The 20,761-nt window shown below is 36.2% G+C and overlaps 1 long non-coding RNA gene across 2 annotated transcripts; it reads left to right on the top strand.

Moving 5' to 3' along the window:
• Positions 1-7,737: 7,737 nt before the first annotated feature.
• On the top strand, positions 7,738-20,523 carry LOC306670838. 2 transcript variants are annotated; one of them, XR_013766508.1, is made up of 3 exons: positions 7,738-8,030; positions 15,759-15,952; positions 19,158-20,523. It is a non-coding gene; the product is annotated as an uncharacterized lncRNA (long non-coding RNA). The 2 variants fall into 2 exon arrangements; XR_013766509.1 differs by lacking the exon at positions 7,738-8,030 and adding an exon at positions 15,229-15,652.
• Positions 20,524-20,761: the final 238 nt, after the last annotated feature.

Raw genomic sequence — 20,761 nt, 5'->3', positions numbered from 1 at the left:
CTGTTGTCTTAAGCCTCTAACTTTGTGAAAATGCTACACATCAGTAGATAATTAAACAAGGGAAGAGTGTTTGGAAGACAACATTCTAGAAGTGAGAGTAAACAAGGCCAAAAAGATTTCCTTGGCTACTACTATTGGATAAGCAATTTTGGGCAGTTGGTGATCTTTTCACCTCTACTTTAGGATTGAAAGTTGGAAACTCAAGACATGTTATAGGCACTGGGCAGATTATCAATCTGGTTGCTGAGAAATTGGCATATATGAAATAAATGTCAATATTTCTTACTTTGGATTACACTTGAATTACATACAAAACATACCAAATTACTTGGCTCAAACATGAAGATGTACTTTCTTCAAAGAACAAATCTTACTGGAACAGATAATGTCAATTCAGGATTCATTTATGGACTCCCTTGTTTATAGACAATACCTAAAAAAAATGTCAATGGTCAAAAATGACTGCTTGAACCCAAAGCTGCAAGGATGAGAAATAAAGGGAAAGTATAAAAATATACCTTTTTATATTTACTGTGTCAAAACCTGGCAGCCACAACTCACTGCCAGGAAGCCACAGTAAGCTGCTCTCTGAGCTGTGCTGATTGTCATCCCAAGTCACATTACAGTTGTGCACCCAAGGAGGAGAAGGAAATTGGAATTGAGGGAGACGATAGTCCCTCCCCCATTACTTCTTTTCTAAAATTATTAAATCTTGAGCAAAGCCTGAAAATTAAGAATCAAACTAATTTGTATATATCAAAGTGTTCCTGAAACATATTTGTAGTTATCCAACCCTAGCAAGAGTGGATGAAGTCAGACAGGGAGTAGTGCTTAATTTATGATGATCATATTATAATAATTCACAACTGTACTCAGACTTTTGCATTTAAGATGTCAAATATGCAAAAGCACTATTATAATGCCAAATAAAATCTATATGCTCACTGCTCCAGATTTATAGATGGACTCCAAATAACTTGGTACGAGGAAAAGTTTTAAAACTCTAAGCATGACCCGAACATATCATCTTTTTAAATAAAACATCATTAATAGCTGATTCTATTTCTTCACTGCTCTTTATACTTTTGAACATGTTGACTTTGGATAATCTCTGCATATACAACCAAAGTAGAATATCAACAAAAAAATAGAAGAGAAAATGGAAAATTAGCTGAGGATAAAACAGATACAACTGCTTTTCCAGGAGAGCAATCAAAATTATTAATAAATGAGATTGTATTGAATACTATATTAATCATTGAGAGATATTCTATCATGTTCATTATTGTTTTAGCTGTAATCTTTAAAATTAATCTGTTTTTACACAATCTATTTCTAGGTGTTTATATTTAGGGTATAACATACAGTATTTTCTTTGTTGCAGAATATGTATGTAGCGTAAAAATACTAACAAGGCAACAGTTCAAATATAGGAAGTTAATAAATGTCTTATATATGGCATAAGCATATATAATAAACACCATGTTTTCTTTAAAAGATTATGTAGAAAAATAATTAAATTTTGTTCATCATATATTATTAGTTCGACATATGTTTATTGAGTGCTCCTGCTACAGAATATTTTTGGAAAATATCTCATTATTATACTTGAAACACTCAGTGTCCAACATTTAATTATAAGAACTTGTTACTGTAAAGGGATAGTGACATAAGACATTCTGACATACTATGATGGAAATATTCACTGATAGAGTTAGTAGCAAAAAAAATTCTACTTAAGTATATTTCATTTATTATAAATTAGAAGTACAAAAACAAAAATATTGATTATGATATGAAAAAAATTAATAGAGGCATCAAATTTATATTGAGGTAAAATAACCTTAGGGTTGAGACCTAAAGAAAGAACAGAGCTTTGACCTGAAGAATGTCTAAGGCTCAAGAAAGAAAGTGTACAAATGAGAAGCATGATTTAAAAAGATACTCTCCAAGATATGTTATAATTAAAATGCCTAACGTACAGAATAAGGAAAGAATTCTAAATGCCAAAGGAAAAATGGCAAGTCATATTTAGAGGTAAGCTAATTAGAATGTCTAAGAATTTAAAAGTTCTGACCCTAAAATCTAGGAAGACTTTGAATAATATATTCTGAACCCCGAAAGAAAATGGGTGCCAACCAAGACTGCTACATCCAGAAAAACTATCCTTCAGTATTGAACCAAATAAAACTTTCCACAATAAGCAGAAACTAAAAGAATTTATTACCACTAAATCCTCGCTACAAACATATTCAACAAAATAGTTCATGTAGAAGGAATGAAAGGTAAATATCAGAGCCAGAATATGGATGAATCTCATTAGAGGAATAGTCACATAAAGGTCAATCAAGTATGAATTAAGTATTATAAATAAATAAAAATGTCTGGTAATAAAATCTGGTAATAAAAATCATCCTCCTATAACACTAAATGTAAGTGTCCTAAACTCTTCAACTGAAAGACATAGATTGGCAGAATGGATTAAAAAACAAGAATGTACAATATGTTGTTTACAAGAGACTCAACTTATAGACAAAGGTATTCATAGACTGATGTGAAAGAATACAGAAATATACACCATTGAAATACAGACCAAAATCCAAAAATACAGACCAAAATCTCTTATCAAACTAAGTAGACTTCAAACAAAAATTAATCAGAAGGGACAAAGAAGATCACTTCATACTGGTTAAGGGAATCACACAACAAGATATAATGATTATAAATATTTATGCCAGAAACATTAGTTCCCCCATGTACATAAAATAAACTTCTCCCAATATAAAGAATTCAATAGGCTACAGTGCAATAACACTAAGTGATTTCAATAAATTCCTCTCACCACTAGATAAGTCTTTCATCATAAACTAAGTAGAGACTTTTCAGAAGTAAAAGATATAGTAATCAAATGAACCTAACAGATATCTATAGAATATTCATCCAACAATACCCATATTGCCTTCTTCTCATTGGCACATGAATCCTTTCTAAAATAGACCATGTTTTTGAACACAAAGAAAATCTAAGCGAATACAAAACAATAAAGGTAATTTATTTTATCCTATCAGATCACAATGCAATAAAACTAAGAGGTAAAAAAACAGAAACCATTTTAATACCTGGAGACTAAATAATACACTTTTGAATGAGAAATGAATCATGGAAGGAATCAGAGGAGAAATGAAAATATTCTTAGAAACTAATGAGAATGGAGATGTAACTTATCAAAACCTATGAAACTGCATGAAGGTAGTTCTAAAAGGAAATTTTATATCATAGAGTTCTTATATTAAAAATTAGGAAGATCTCCAATTGCTGACCTGCATGGTCATTAATTCCAGTTCCTAAACTGGGGGTGATGGGATGGAGAAAAGACAAAGACACACAAATAGAGAAAAAGCTGGATCTTGGTGGTTGATCCTTCCTTGGTAAGGAGGTAATGACACACTAGCTCAGCATGTTTATTTTATAGGTATAAACATCAGGGGGATTTATAGTGAAAAAGTTTCTTTAAAGTAAGCAGAACCAAGGTCATGAGCATAAGCAGCCCAATTATGATTATCAGCTTGCACCCATAACTATCTACCCACAAGCAACTGGCATCTGAACCTCAAGGTCAAGTAGTGAGTAGCTCCATGGCAGGCACAGAGCCTCCTATTGAACACAGCATCACCATAGCAACTGGGTAATCTCATATTGACGCCTTCACACTGAGAGTTCCCAAGAGAGGCATTGCCTGTGTCAAAGGGTAGTTAAAGGACCACAATTCAGTCACTGCTCCCAAGATCAAATAAATAATCTCATTACACCTCAAGACCCTAGAAAAAGAGGAGAAAACTGATTAAAAAATCAGTAGAAGACAGTAAATAATAAAGATCAGAGTCAAAATTCATGAAATTGAAAGTTAAAATAACTCAAAGGATCAATGTAACAAAGAGTAGGTTTTTGAAAGGAGAATCCACATTGATGAACCCAGAGCAAAACTAACAAAAGAGAGACAGAGAAAGAGAGAGAGAGAGAGAAGACCCAAATCAATAAACTGTAAGATGAAAAGTAGATACAGCCGTAGACACTTCTGAAATCCACAGCATCACTAGACACTCCTTTAGAAAATTTGTACTCCAATAACCTGGAAATTCTAGAAGATTCTGACAAGTTTCTAGACACATATGACCTAACTAAATTGAACCAAAGAATACAGAAAACTTAAATAGACCAATAGTAAGCAATGAGATTGAAGCAGGAATTAAGTTGTCCAACAAGGAAAATTACAGGATCAGATGGATTCCCGGTTGAGTTTTATCAACCCTTCAGAGGCTGATAATGGCAATCCTCTTCAAATTATCTTATGAAACAAAAAAGGAGAGGCTACTCTTAAGTTCATTTTATGAAGCCAGTATCAACCTGATAAATGAAACCTGACAAGACACATCAAGGAAAAAAAATACTACAGACCAATATCCCTGGTGAACAAGGATGAAAAAATCCTTAATAAAATATTGGCAAACCACATTTACATATACATTAAGAAGACAATAAACTATGACCAGGTCAGTTTTATCTCAGGGAGGCAAGGTTGGTTCAACATAAATAAATAAATAAGTGTTATTTACCACACAAATAGAATTAAGAACAAGAATCAAACGATCATATCAATAGATGTATTAAAACACTTGATGAAATCCAGTACACATTCATGATAAAAACAATGCTGGAGAAACTAGGGTTAGAAATAACTTAACATTATAAATGCTATGTATAACAAACCCAAGGTTAACATCCTACGTAATGGAGAAAAACTTAAAGCATTTTCTCTAAAATCAAAAATAAGACAAGGATGTCCACTATTATCACTCCTATCCAATGTAGTTCATGAAACTATATCTATAGAAATCAGGCAAGAAATGGAAATTAAATTGATACAAAAAAGGAAAAAAAGAAGTCAAATTATCTGTTTGCTGAGACATGATCCTCTATCTAGAAGACAAAAAAAAAGAAACTCCAATAGAAGACTTTCTATATATGATAAACAAAAATGGCAAAGTGGGTGGGTACAAGATAAGCATACATAAATCAATAGTTTTCCTATAGTCCAATCATGAATCTGCTGAGAAAGAAGTCAGAAAAGCTATCCAATCCACAATAATCTTAAAAAACTAGGACTAAATCTAATCAAGGATGTGACAAGCTTCTTCAGTGACAGCTATCCTACAATGAAGAAATAAATTAAAGAAGACCTTAAAAGATGGAATTCCCTCTCATGTTCTTGGATAGGCAGAATTAATATTGCCAAAATATCTATACTATCAAAAGGATCATACAGATTCAATGCTTTCCCTGTCAAAACACTGATGACATTCTTCACAGAAATAGAAAAATGTCCTAAAATTCATTTGGAAGACTAAAAGACCCAGGATAGCCAAAGAAATCCTAAGCAAGTAAAGCAATACAGGAGACATCACAATGTGTAATCTCAAATTATACTATAGAGCCATAGCAACAAAAGCAATATGGCATTGACATCAAAACAGTCATGGAAACTACTGGAAAAGATGACACAGAGCCAAACTCACATAGATACAGTTATCTGATTCTCAACAAATGTGTCAAAAGCAAACATTGAATAAACAATAGCCTTTTTAACAAATGGTGCTGGGAAAACTAGATATCTATAGGAAGAAGAATGAAACTTGAACCCACCTCACCCTTTACAAAAGTCAACTCAAAGTAGATCAAAGACCTAGGAATTAGCGCACAAATCCTGCAGTTACTAGAAGAAAACAGACTCAACATCTCAGCATATTGGTATAAGTACTGACTTCCTTAACAAGATTGTAGAGTGCAGAAAATACAACTTAGAATCCATAAGTAGGACGATATCAAATTAAAAAATTTCTCCATAGCCAGAGAAATTATTTAGAGCATGAACAAAGAAATGGGAGAAAACCTTGCCAGCTATATCTCTGACAAGAAATTAATACCAAGACTATATAAAGAAATCAAAACAAGCTAACAAATGATCCAATGAATAAACTAGCTAAATAACTAAAGAGATACTTCTCCAAAGAAGAAACACAAATCATCAAAAAATATATGAAAAAAAATGTTCAACGTCCTTAGAAATCAGGGAAATACAAAACAAAAATACATTTAGATTTTATCTCACTCCTGTAAAAATAACAATAACCATGAATACAAATAATAATAAATGCTAGAGAGTACATGTGGGAGAAGGTGCACTTATGCATTGTTGGTAGAACTGCCAATTAGTACAATCACTTTGGACAGCAGTATGAAGATTCCTCAAAAGTCCAGGAATGGAACCACCAAATGACATCGCTATCCCCCTCCTTGGTATTTATCCAAAGGAACTAAAAGCAGCATACTATACTGACACAGTAACCTCGATGTTTGTAGCAGCACAATTCGTAAAAGCCATGTTATATAACCAGCCCAGATGTCCATCAACAGATGAATGGATAAGAAAAATGTGGTATCTATACAGCATAGGGTTTTACTCGGCTGTAGAAAAAGAATGAACTTATGGTATTTGCTGGCAAATGAATGAAACTAGAGAAAATCATGCTAAGTGAAATTAACCATACTCAGGGGGTCAAGCATCACATGTTTACTCTCATACTTGGAGGATAGAGGAAAATAAGGAGAAAGAGGGAGGAGAGAACCCACAAAATAGAGGGGAATCAATGGAATAAAGGAAGGGTATTGATAGGAGGGAGGAGGGATGGAAAAGGGGTGGAACTGTGGAAAGAAATTGACCAAATTATGCAGTGTACATACATAAATATACCACAGTAAATTTCCCTAATTCAAAAATATGAATGAATAAATGAATAAATAGATAGGTAAATAAATAGAAGCAAGCCCAACAGAGAAGTTGAGGAGGAACAGGGGAGGCAGGAGGCGAGGAAAATAAAACTGAAATGGAGCCATTTATATTTCCCACATGTATGATCCATAAATAAGTAACTCTAGCTTTTTCCTAATTGCTGAAATCTATGCTTCTTCCATTTTCACCCTCCTTTATGTGAGTTGGAGTTGTGTCTAATTACGTCACTACAAACATATAAAATACTTCCTTGACATTGTACATAGATATGTGGAATTGGCAACTGGAGTTTTCATATTACGTGTCGAATAATTGCATGGCTCACATTTCAATAAATATTGAGCATCTCGTGATTGCTTGGTCTCTGGTTCAGATGCAGAAGAGAAAAGGTTGGAGGCAGAAGATAGATCATGGGGCTAGGGTTGTGGCTCAGTGGTAGAGTGCTTGCATAGCAGGTGTGACTCACTGGGTTCCAGCCTCAGACCACATAAAAATTAATAAAATAAAGGTAATGTGTCTATCTACAACTAAATATTTATTTTTAAAACAGATCATTTCTCTTGAAAATTTGGATCATTTTACTGGGTACAGGAAGAAAATGAACAGTAATAAGAAGTAGCAAAAGTAAGTTGATTATGTATTAAGTTCTGCAGAAGAACTCAATGTGATTTGATGATTGGAAGTAATGAGGAAAAACAGTAGACATTTTCCTTGAGATAGAAATTAGAACAGAGCTGGGCAGCTGGAGCCCAGTACGTAAAAGGGAGAAATTGCAAGAGGAAACTGAGAGGCTGGAACTGGCCGGGCAAAGACTTGTGAGATGTGCGAGGTGTCAGGGTTAATTCTAGAGTTTCTTTAGCAGTGTCTGCTCTGACATTTGAGTACAGAAGCTATCTTGTTGCCGGGTACAGAATGGGCTAAGCAGAGTGGGATTGGAGGGAGGAAGTCCAGCGGGGCGATGGCTCCTGTGTTCAAAGCAGGAGAGGCTGGGACTTAGAAGAATGACCCTGGATGTGGAGACTTGAATGTTGGTGGCAGGGTCAAGAGTCTGGTGGATGGGAAGGAATTAAACATGCCTTCGGAGTCTTGGGCTACAACAATTTGAGCTGTCACTCTCTGGAACAGCATTGTCATCTGGAGAAGAAATCTATGAGATCATGAGAAATATCACAATAGATAGAAGGTACGATTTCAAATCATTTGCTTTTCCAGTTGGACAGCCATTGAGATTTTCTTCTCATATTATCACTCTCACTCATATGAATGATGATGTGCTTTGTTAACTAGAGTTTTTCAACAGCACAGTTAATGCCCACTCATGTGAATGCCACCAGTGAGTGAGTGAGCAAGTGTGTTGAGGGGTGGGTCAGGAGACTGTGGAGTCTGTGTCTTGTAGAAAGAAAATATCTGGCCGAGAGGCGTCAAAAAAAGTGCTTTCAGAGGTTAGGTTTGTTTGGGGCTGATTACTTGCAGAGCCTTGTTGGACGCAGTTATTTATGTCTTTGATTTAAAATACTGTTTGCATTGACTCTAAAGCATAATACTGTCATACCACAGTTTTGTGACTACTCTTTGAGGTTTTATTCTAATGTCAAGGAGAATAACTGTGGTGTAAGAATCCAATCTGTAGTTTGGTAAGAGCTCCATGCATGTAGGAATTGGGGAGAAAGTCTGGGGACAGCCCTTGGTGATTGTTTTAAGTTTCAAAAGGTCATGGAAGCAGCATAGGTGGGGAACAGCCTGAAGACACTGGTACCTGGGACAGTAAAATTTCAGAAAGTTACTAAAATAGAAGTAAAAGTAGACAGAGTGGGTAGAAGTTAAAGACCAAGATTGGTCTCATTGGTCTGACTCCTAATGGTAATAGGTGCCAGAAAGAAATTCAAAAGAAGGGTTTCTCAGGAAAGTTCCTAATAACAAATTCAATTTAACTTCAAAATTGATATATAAAAATAAGGCATTATAACCATCTTAAACATGACTTAGCCTAAGACTCTTTACAAGTACACAGATAATAAGTTCCCTTCTCACACAGTAAGATATTACATTCATTTTGCAGCAAGTCAATATTGTAGCTGAGTACCCTCTTAGGTTACTTAAATCCTTGATCTACTTCCCCAGGACACCAAAATTACCATTTGACCATCAATTGAGCAAAACAACTACTTTTTCTTGAAAAATTCCAAACTCCTTCCTAAGTCAAATTGACCATGTACTTGATTTAAGATATTCACCCCTCCTTGTACTGAAAAAAACCTCAAACCCTCAAATGCAAAACCAACCAAAGTCAGCCAAGCATAATATCTCAATATTGACACGTCCTTGCCCCTCCTCACCTCCAAAGTGCAATGGGATAGTTAAAAAATAAAAAAAAAAATAATAAAATTGATGTGATTTTATTGCAGAAAAACAAAATATCTTGCAAGAAGTCAAACAGATGTCCTTTGAAAATGACTAATCAAAAGATTAACCTGCGGCAGGCTCTTCAGAATGCTGATTTTCCTTTGATAGTCTTAAGGTTACGCCTCATTCATCTGTTGTGACAGAGAATGTCTGATGATTAGCCTAAACCTCACAGTGATGGAGCTAAAAACCAATTTTATTAGCATTTTTATCTGGCCACTTGGACTTTTATTACTTTAGAACAAGATTTTTAAACAACAGTTAATTCTTCTTTAAGTTTAAAAATAACTGCTTTTGTTCTTTTTTGTGTGTGTTTTATCACTCAATGACTCTTTCAGCTTTGGGGCTTATCTGCTAAATGTACATCCGGTATTTGACATTATGTTTATTAAGAGAAATTAAGAAAAAAAATTTAACACAGAAGGCAAAGTAAAATAAAACTCTATAATAGCACATCTAACCCAGATTCATTTTTGGTATGTTTTATGCTAATGTCAAGGATTTGGCTAATATGGAAGCAGAGTCGGCTTTGCCTTACAATATGGACCACAGCCTCCAAGAGGGGCTTTGGTGAGGTTATTTCAGGAGGCATAACGAGGCATCCTCCAGTACTTACCTATTTGACAACATCTAGCCACGATCACATCATCTGGTATGCATTATGCCCACTGAAACGTTGCTTCTCAGGGTTCTTCTCAAATAAAACTTCCATTTTAGCTATCGATACTCCCTCTTGATTTTGAAGGACCTCCAAAAAGGAGACCCCAACTCTATCCCTTGGATCGATGGCAACCCCAATCAACCACAGGAGGCGTCACTTGATGCAAACCGCAAGAGGTGTTTATTCCAGCGCGCTGGGACCCGACTCGTGACTCACGCAGGAGTCCAAGGGTCAAGTCCCTAGCAGAAAATCTTACAAGTTTATAAAGGCAGAAAACCACACATCGGGAGGGGTCGCACATGAAAGGGAGAAAAAGAGAAAAAAAAAGAAAAAAATGGGGGAACAAAGCTGCTGGGAAATTCCAAAGGGGGTCTGAGTTGTCTGATAACATGCAACATGTTTTACAATGTTTAACAACAGGGCATAGATTCTGGTCAATAGTTTCTGGTAATCCTACTGTTTGAGCACTATCTAGTTATCTGGCTCAATTTACTCTTTTATTCTCTGTTTGGGGCTATTTCTTGGAACAGCTTTAGGGGCTTTGTTCCCATTACTGGGAGGGAAACCTTAGGGAGTTAAGATAACTGGGAGGGTGACCTTAGGGAGTTGAGATAAAACAGCTTAAAAAATGTTCATTCTTTCAATTTCACTCACTCCCCTGGGCCACCTATCATTTCCATGTTGATATTGATGACTTAATACACACCTTTGGGTTTAGTGTTTCAGAGCATTATCAATAAATCCAAATGCCTAAAAGATGAGATAAAATTTTGCTGAAACTCAACATGAATTACAGTGAATTTGTCGCCGTGGACTCAATCTCCTTACCATCTACCTCATTCTGGCAAATCACCATTCTGTATGGAAACTAAGCCAGATCTAAAATCGTTACTGTTTTTCATAAAAATGTAGAAGTGTTTCTTCCCCATTACAATGGACCAAATGTTGATGTCCTCCCCCCACCCTGACTCATATGTTCAAATCCTAACTCCCCAGGTGATGATATTAAGAGATGGGAGTCTTTAGGAAGTGATTAAGTCATGTCGGGGTCGGGGGGACACTCACAAGTGGAATTAGTGCCTTTATAATAGAGTCCCTAAAGCCATCCCTACCCCCTTCCACCCTGTGAGGTTGTACTGAGAATGTGACTGGCCATCTACGTCATCAGACCCCAAATGCACTGGACTCTCCAACCTTCGAACTGTGGTAAATATATGCTTTTTTATAAACCACTCAGTCTATGATATTTCATCATGGAAATCTAAATGAACTAAGACACTAATTTCCCAGGGAAGGACCTAGTCTATTTTCCAGAAAGCACTCTGACCCTTCCATACTTCGGCCTTGAGGTTCCCATAGAGGCCCCTCTTCTCTCTGACCTCTTGAGTTGGAGGTGGATGGGAGAGAATAGGTTAGGACCGCAGAGGAAGCCCTCTTCTCATACGTGACGCCCTATCATTTTCTGCATTCTTATCAAATAACTTTTTGGAAATGAAAGAAATAAGTTATCCTATGATGACTACTTGGCACATCAACTAGGAGAGAGCTCCCGAGTGAGAAGAGAAACTGATGACAGAGTCAGGATTCAGAACACCTAAAATGATGCATAATCTGAAAAAGCAAAATTTCAAGATGCAAATGTAAAAGGTTAATTGCCTAAATATGGCAGAGATGAGCTATCTTAACATATAAATCTGCAGTATTATCTGCTCACAGTTTAAAATGCTAATATATACATACTCAGCAGAATATTCACATCGAGTGTTAGTGGTCCCATTAAATTATGAATAATTAGTTCACTCTGGAGAATTCCTTGTACAGGACGGTCTTCTTGAAAAATGTATGCAAATAAATGTCGTCCAAAATGAGAATCTGATTGCCCCGAGATTTGAAAAAGGGGACATCATAGAGACGGGTCAAGGTAATTAGGCAGGCTTTATTCTAGAACCTAGTGGTCATGTGCAAGAAGAGGTGTGTCAGATTTTTATAAACATTTTAAATTATTATATTTACAAAGAAGATAAGACAAAAAGATACTACAGAATAGCACATTTTGTCTCATTACAGGTCAATATTTTAGGTCTTTAAACCTTTTGAAAATGAAATGGGCTGCTTTTCAATGAAAACTCTATGAACAGGAAGCTGAAACTGACTATTCTACGCCAGAGATGATATAGAGAGCTGGGTCTGGAAATGACCTTCTCTCTAAGCCTCCTGTCAGTTCTTAGGATTTTCTGAAGCATGAGCAAAAGTCACTCTAATTTTCTCCATTATCCTTCTATTACTGCATGGCTGGAATGGCTATTATTCTGAGTTTGTAATGAGCACAATTATTTCATTAGTTTTATTTCCCCATGGAGATATTTCTTTGGAGATGAGATTGTACACATAGCAAAGAAAAAATATGAGCCTGTCTGTGTTTATGCTTAACAGAAATGATCATCTCAAAGTCTACAAAATCTCCACAGTATTTCACATAGCAGCATTTCACAGTATTTCACGTACAGAAAGGGTGTTAATCCCCAGCTATGTGTTTCTTCCTTTCTCACTCAACGTTCAATGCTGTAAGGGCAAACTGGGGGCTTTGCAATTTTACATCTAAAAATATCCTCACTCATCTACTAAGCAAACAGCGCTTGAAAACATCTGCCAGGCACAGCCGAAATTATAAAGAGCAGCGAGTTCTGTATTACATTTCTTTGGTCTTTATAGCAAGGGCATATTTTTAAATCTTGCTGCCTCTTACCCTTCAGTTTGCACTTTTAGAAGGGCTCTTCATTTTGCCACAAAATGTCACCAGTGTTGATAAGGCCAGCTGCTGCTTCCAGAATTGCTTCTCCTTTTGCACTAAAGAACAACAGTGTAGAAGGTTATCTCATCTAAACCCTTTCATGGGTAGTAAGGTTATAAAAGTAAGACAACTTTTAATAGATTTTTAAATATTTATATGACAGAGGGAGTTTTTAAAAGCTATTCATATTTCTATTTCTAGTTGCATGACATTTTATAACTACCTAGAGACTGACTATGTATTTTAAGAAAATCATGAAATTTTTGTGTTCTTCATTAAGGTTGAGCACCATTATAAATATATATACATATAAAGTTTATATATATATATATACATATACATATATACATATACCATTCAATTCAGTGGTTTTCTTTAATTCCTAAAACTCAGATCTTTTATAACACATGTATACACACAGCCATGGTGCTTTTATTTGATCTCTTTTCTAGAAATTAAAACCATGTTGAATCTGGTTCTAATTTTTATATTAGTAAAGTATGTACATTGTGGAAATGTACTTAAATGAAAATAAACAGTCTATTTAGAGCTAGTTATCACAGGGAGTCAGCTCCGTCACTTTCATTTGGCAAAGACTCAAGAGAGTCAGGATGGTGGGAAAGCTTAATATTGAAAAAAAAAAAAAAAGAGAGAGAAGGCTCCAAGGAAAACTTAATTGAAAGCCGTGGTAGGGAGAACCTGGGAGCAGGCAAACTAGAAGCAGAGCATCTTACTGTGATTGGTTTAGGGAACTTATTTTTCTTTTTCCTACTTGTCCTGAGTTAGAAGTCAGGTGTCAAATAAGTAAGTGGCAGTCATTGACCAAGTGTGGACCATTTGGCAATGAGTTACATGGAGGTGGATTTTGGCTTCTTGATCTGCTTCCCACAAAGTGTATATGTCAGAAAACATTCCATTTTCATATATAGCCAGGCCATGGTTCATATGATACCAGTCTCTCAGGATTATGTCTGAAATAAAGGTGTTTTACTCAAGGACAATCTTGCCAACAAGGCACTATAGAAAACATATCTCCATAAAGTATAATGGTGGGAGACAATTCTCCATTGATCTCTCGTGTTTCTGTACAGTTTGCAAGTAAAGGTGCCGTTATCTTTTATTCCAGACTATCTGCTAAGGGTGTTTGTACAGGGAACAGCTTTGGAAGGCAGAGACAGTAGCTGCCTCCTGAAAAGAACGCAGATGCCTTTACTGCCCAGCATTAACAATGATAATGCATCGCTTGAGGGAAAAGCTTCGACAGGTATGCTTTACAAAACATTCCAGTAGCCAGAGTTTATGTTTACTCAGCTGCGATGTAAAATTCATATGTATGTGAAATTCACTTGGGACCTTCCATATGCCCAGGTAGGACTTGAGTTCCAGGGGAATGAAGGCCAACTGGAAGCTCACAATGCTTGTTTGCTGTATGAAACGAAGTCCTTTATATCTGACCCAGGAGTATCATGTCTTCCGCCAACATCCATGAAATTGTGGCAAAATAGTTTGTTAGCTTCCGTAGGATAAAAAATCACGTTCTTCAGTTCTTGGCAATTAATAGTAATGTTCAAATAATCAATTACATGAGTGAGTACTGTCTGTTCCTCCCTCTGATTTAGGAATATAAGTGAGCTCCCAAGACTAAAGCATAAAAATGTGAACAGGCATTTTGGAGTAAACTTAAGCATATTAGCTCAGATTGTTTCTAGTAAATGAAAAGAAATGGATTGCTTAAGGACAGGTGGGCTAATAAAATAAGCCTTCTGATTATGTTTGTCAAGATATAGATGTGATATTATTCCCCAGGTGGTTCATATTTAAATAGGGCCAATCATCAAAATAGAATGAGTGAAAAAAATAAGAAAAATGCTCAGATTTAATTTGTGTTTAATACTTATACTCCATCTTTCTCCAAATCTCATAAAAATAATTGCACCAAAGGAGCAAACATCTCTACTTTATGATAAAATACTAATGCACGTGGCATATCTAAACTATTTACTTAAAAACTGTCAACGTTTCTATCTCGATGAGAATAGACCCAGCTAGAAAAAAAGTGCTTAAAGTACATTTAAATCATCACCCACAGGTTAGAAAAAGTAGATTAAAATTTTCAAATTGTACTTAATCACTAAAATAATTTACTCAATAAAAAAGTGAAATAGTGTAAAAATCACAAATTTTGAAAAAAAAATGACTCAGGGTTTAGATTAAAATACTAAGCTTCAAGAGTTTATAATGTAACAATAAGCCATAGAGGCATGGACATTTCTAGATCTTTTTGAGCAGTGAGATCATTCTACTTTAAACTTCAAGACAAGCTACTTTTTAAAATAAAAACTAGACATATGAGAAGTGAATAAATTCCCTCAAAAGTGGCCATCTTTTTCACTTTCACACACCATCCTCTTCATTTTTAAAGAGTGAAACAGGGATGATAGTGTTCATCTTCAGAAATCAGGGACAACTTCAGGCACCTGTAACTTCCCGAAATTAGATTGATCAGTGATTTCACATCCCCAGGGGAAAGGTCTGCAAACGTATTTAGACCTGAAAATCTCTGGATCTAACCAGAAGATGTGAATGAGTTTCCCAAATTCTTTTCTTACTGCTATTCAAATGCATGATTTAAGAATTGAGCTGCCATGACATTTCTGACACAGTTTAAATGGAATCTAAAATGAGAAGCTGAAAGGGGAATTAAATTGTTCCCGGTTATTGTTCAGAGGAAAATTGTAATGGACGATCCCCAAAGAGCAACTTCAGTTATTTCACCATGGACACTTTTAACATGAATCACGATGTCACCCTGTCCTAAAATTTGATAGAAGAGTTTGAGCACAAGCAGCAGTCCTTGCCGTTTCATGTTTTTGATGCTGCCTGCAATTTGCACTTCACTCACCTGAGTGGCGCAGAAGAGCTCTGTGTAAAGAGTTCCAGTTTGAGCCAGGTAACTTAACCATGTGTCACTTTATTTATTACACTGCTATACATTTATCTCCCAGAATCTGAAAAACTCTATTAAATGATACAGTTATTTTTCTCATGTTGAACAGCTGAACACCAGATTCTGGAGCATAGTGATCTGCACACCTGTAGAAGACCAGCTGAGCCAGTTCACCTGTTCATGGCTACATGCATAATGAGCTTCCAGATGAAGTTTTGTAGAAAACAAACACTGCCCTTTTAAAATGCAGAAGAGGAAATAGGGTTAAAAAGAAAACTGCTGCTGCAGATAAGACCCCGCTGTGTGAGTAGGAAAAACTATAAACCCAAAGCAACCTATGTAAAGGAGTTTTGTGACCTTCAAATAGAATATCTGATACAGGGAGAGGACACATTTTAGGAAAACCATCCAAGAGGAGGTGAAAAGTCCTGGAAGCTTGTCCAGCTCCAGGCACGGACTGGAAGAAAGACCCCGACTGTGGCTATGGCTGTGGCTGGCCATGTACCAAGTCTAACTAAAGGCAGATCCAGCACTGGTCAGTAACAACCGGGTGAGGAGGTAAGCAAGGGCAGAGCACAGTACCAGGTGGAGATTTAGGAAGGTTCCGTTATCTTCAGAGAATTCCCGCAAGGGTTATGTGAGGCTGCCCTTATAGAGGCAGAACAAGTCAAAGTAGACAACAAATTCTGGAGGAAGGAAATACAGGCTGACAGAAAATGGAACTCTTTTCTAGTTAATTATTAGGGTAAATGGGATTGGTGTCTGTCACAGAACTCCAGCTTCCCAAGGGACTGGTAAGAGCCATGTAGGATCCTCAATTTAGAAGACGTGAAATTCTAGAGACTTAAGGAAAAGCTCCCACTCAAACATGGTTTACAAAACCTAGCCATGCCTTTTGACATGGTCAGAGCAATCAGATTTGGGAACTCGATTTTGATTTCCTGACCACTGCAGCTTCTCAGATGACTGGGTGGGCAACCTCCTCTTGATTTTTATTTCCTGACTCATACTCAGGACCCATTGGTTTTGTCTTGTAATATCTGACCCCGTCTCCAACACATCAAGACGTCACCGCATCTCCTTAGAAAACCTTACTTCACTTGTCACATCCGATTACGAAATATTCACCACTGCTCCCAATTCATCACTAAATGAGATCGTATGTAGTAAATAAGGCAGAGACCTGTTTTCTAGACTTGGAATATAAATTTAAGTATAAATGAGTCAATTACCATGGCATACATCAACAACTTTGCTGTTTTATAGTCCCCATCTGCTTAACTTCAGGTTTTCCTGTTATTATTTTCTGTCATTATTCCTGGGAGGTTCTAGAAGGTTGACTATAATGTGCTCCACCCCTAATACATCTACATCATGCATCGGGAAAAGTCCCCTGAACAATCTGCCAGGGGCCATTTCAACTGAATTGGGCAAGGTGGTTACACCCACTGTATCATCCCCTCTGCTCTGGGGAATGACAGTCTGCTTTGTTCAGTTATTCTACTATTCATGGAGTATCACATCTGTCCCACGTTCCCAGGTATTCAAGTCCGGGTTGAGGAAGCAGAATATCCAAACTGTGGTTTATCTCAAAACTAGGATAACACATTTCTCCCCACTGGGTTACAACATTTTTAGCAAGTCCCACAGCACGAGTCACTGTGTTCCAAGATGTAGCAGCACAGTCTTTGCTGACTGTTGTTCTCATTTTTCCTTCAGCTTGCTTGTATATTGTTTTTTTCCTAAGACTTGAAAGGCTGGCCTGAGGATGAATTCACTTTATGGATACCGAGCTGTGTTCAGACTTCCCAGACCTCCAGGAAAGGAAATTAGCTAACAAAATCCAAGTGCCAGTTCTATTCTCTAGAATGTGTTCAACCAGGAAGTTCCAGACGTTTGCTCTTTATGCTCTTGAATGTCTTAAGCATAGCTTAAGAAAGCAAGGGTCCACTTCCTAGAGTGTGAGTTACCTTGAATTAACAGAGGAGGATTAACTTGCTGATAGGCTGCTGATTAGAATAAATAGGAATAGCTTCGTAAATATTCCATGCTGTGGAGGTTCTCAGGGCTAGCTATACACCAAAATCCTTCAGAAAATTCAAACAGTGGACTTTTCCAGGATCTAGAGCCCAGTGTGGTCAATGTGAAGAGATCTGACTGAGGGCACTGAAGTGGTAGATAGAAAGGCTATCGTGTGGGTCATTGAGGGCAACTCTTGATTTCTTGAGTGATGAATATTTTTTACTGTACTAATTCCCTTTTAGTGAATTCATTCTGATTGCAAGTAAATCTTGCCCTATTGTTTTGAGCAACTGGAAGTCTACCTTAGCCTGACTTCAAGGAACTAGTAGCTTTGCTGGAAGGAAGAGAACTTTAAGGATGCACAAGCAAAGGAACCCCACCAAAGGCCTATGTTCAATCCAAGGGTAGTGATTTAGATCAATAGGGTTGAGTCCATCAGAACATGGAGAGGAGGTAAAATCATAGCTGGGTGTTCGTATATTAATAGGGCAGAATTCGAAATCTGATCAAAATTGCTTCACAGTATCAGTTGTTCAATGGAAACTATATGCTAGTTGCTCATTCTATATCCATAAGTAGTTAACATATTTGATTAAGGTAGACACTACTTTAAAAACAAGATTAAATGTTGTTATCTTCTTTTACAACTTTGGTAACGGTTATGTTATCACTTAGATAAGAAACAAGTTATTTTTGTATGGTACAGAGAAGAAGGAAGTCAAAGATTAATCTCTGGGGCAAAACTTGCCATAAACATACCTCAAAACTGGACATAATTAAAGCCCACATAACCATAACATCGAAATACATATTTGGTGATTTTTCAATCATAAAAGATATTTACAAAAACCCATCATAATATTGTATCCAAACCTAATAGTTTTACATGAATTTTAAAAATTGAAATATAAGAAATAGTTATAATTTTTAACACAATTTTACATTAAACATACATTCTCATCAAGAGTCTATATTTGCACAGATACAAAGTCACGATTAAAGATGAGGCTTAGGGAGTTCACACAGTTTGTGTACAATAACAGGGCAAATAAAAATGATCTGAGATGGGATTCAAACTGAGGTGTCATCAAGTCCACAGTCCATGCTTTTTCTACAATGCTATACTGCTTCCCTGTATCATGGTTTCTCCACTAAGGAATTAATTTACTTTAGATCAAAGCAAAACACGGAAATGACCTTAAACTTGACTCATCTGAATTTTTCTCCATGTTGTGAATTGCATCCTTTGAAATGTTTCCTGAGGGACACAATATCTGAAAATCATCAGAGTGTGTTACCATCATCCATTATATATTTATGAATGTGAATTAAGGAAATGCAAAGTGGACCATGAAAATATAAACATGACTTTGATAATTTATCATGAGAGTGGTTTCTAGTTTGATGGAAAATTGCTTAGAATATGAAATTGCATACATAATACAGTTTGATACTGCACTGCTGATTGTGTTAATTCCTTCTGCAGGACGGAGAGAAAATGTCAGTAGAAAGACAGCTTCCTGGCACATGACATCCGAAGAGTCGACTGGATTTTTCACCTGGTTTGGACTGCATAAATCGCTCTATCACTCGGTTTCCCCTTAGAGACATTTCCAGTAGAGATGCCACAAACTACCAATTAACCTTAACAAGAGCCGAGCTCCTGAAATTGCTTGCATAATGAGTGTCTGGAATGTGTTCACCGTTTGGTTTTGTTAGCACCTGCAACTCAGTACCTGTCCTTCCCTTTCTTAGTAACAAATCTGGATTTTATTTGAGTTAGCAATTTGCATATCCAAATAGTTGTTTCCCACTCTTCCATACAGCAGATATGTCTCATCAGGATCAGATGAAAGTTGTAGGTAGGATTGGGAGAAAGCTCTTTCAGAAGCCCACAGAGAGATGGCATGGACTCCCTAATTCTCATTTCCTGTCTGAAACAGAGTGACAGCTGGTACTCTATCAGCATTTGGATCTAGAGATTATGGTAACAATGGAAGTCATGCAAAACAATGACCAAAAAAACGGAAAATAGGAGAAATCTAGATCCTTGATTAATGTCCTTGTGTAGCAATGAAAATAGTTCTGAGATACATATTTATAATCCTCCTGTAAACCCCTTTCCATGTTTAAGGCACTAGTACTTCTGGTCTTTGATCCTTGTAGCCAAATGCAATTCTTAGATGATTACCATGCCCCTTCTTTACAGAGCCAAGTGGTACTTGATGAGAAAGATCATCTACGCAGTGGTTTATAATGATACATCTGAGAACTTGAATACTCCATCCTGAGCCCGCATTTATTTGTCCCTTTGGTACATTTCTTATTACTGGAAAGTTGGGTCATTATTTTCCAAATAAAATTGCACTGTTTTATAGTGAAAAATAGAATGTTAGTGATATTATCAGTCAGTTTGGTATAATGGAAAGAGCTTAAAGTTTAGACTCTAATGAGTGCTGATTTCAAATTCCAACTCTGAAACATATCAGCCATATGCCTCCTGTATGACTTATTTCATTTTCTTAGTAGTAAAATATGAATAATAAGAACCACTTCATAGTTTTTAAAATATCATAGAGTATCATGATGCTAAATAAATGGTGTATTTTTATTGTTCAATTCCTATAATAAATTGTATGCAAATCTTAATAAGAGACTGTTGCAGTCTCTATGAAGTTCTCCAACATTATTATTAATCTGAATAAAACATTATTTCTGTCACTCCTAAGCACACATTGCCATTTATATATTTCTGTGTGCTTGGTAGCTCCTACAGATTTCATTCTAAATCCTTAGAGTCCACATCACTACCAGAAGCCCCTCTAAATAGTACCTAATAAAGAAATATTTGAAATGGCTCTAGTGAATATACTCGTTTTCACAAATAGGAAAAAAAAATATATTAGGGAGGACAGAGGAATTGATTATAGCAATCAAATTCAGTTATTTTCTTTATCATCAAAGCCTTGTCTCCAATTAAAGATAATTTTAAATGAGTACATTTAAGTAGTTCATAATTGTATTTACAAATTATACCTTTTTTGTTTCAATCCAACTCATCTGCATTAATTTTTAGAATAACTCAGCAAA

The sequence above is a fragment of the Sciurus vulgaris genome, assembly GCF_902686455.1.
Source record: "Sciurus vulgaris genome assembly, chromosome: 10".
Taxonomy (NCBI): Eukaryota; Metazoa; Chordata; class Mammalia; order Rodentia; family Sciuridae; genus Sciurus; species Sciurus vulgaris.
This window is presented reverse-complemented; position numbering and strand designations above follow the sequence as displayed.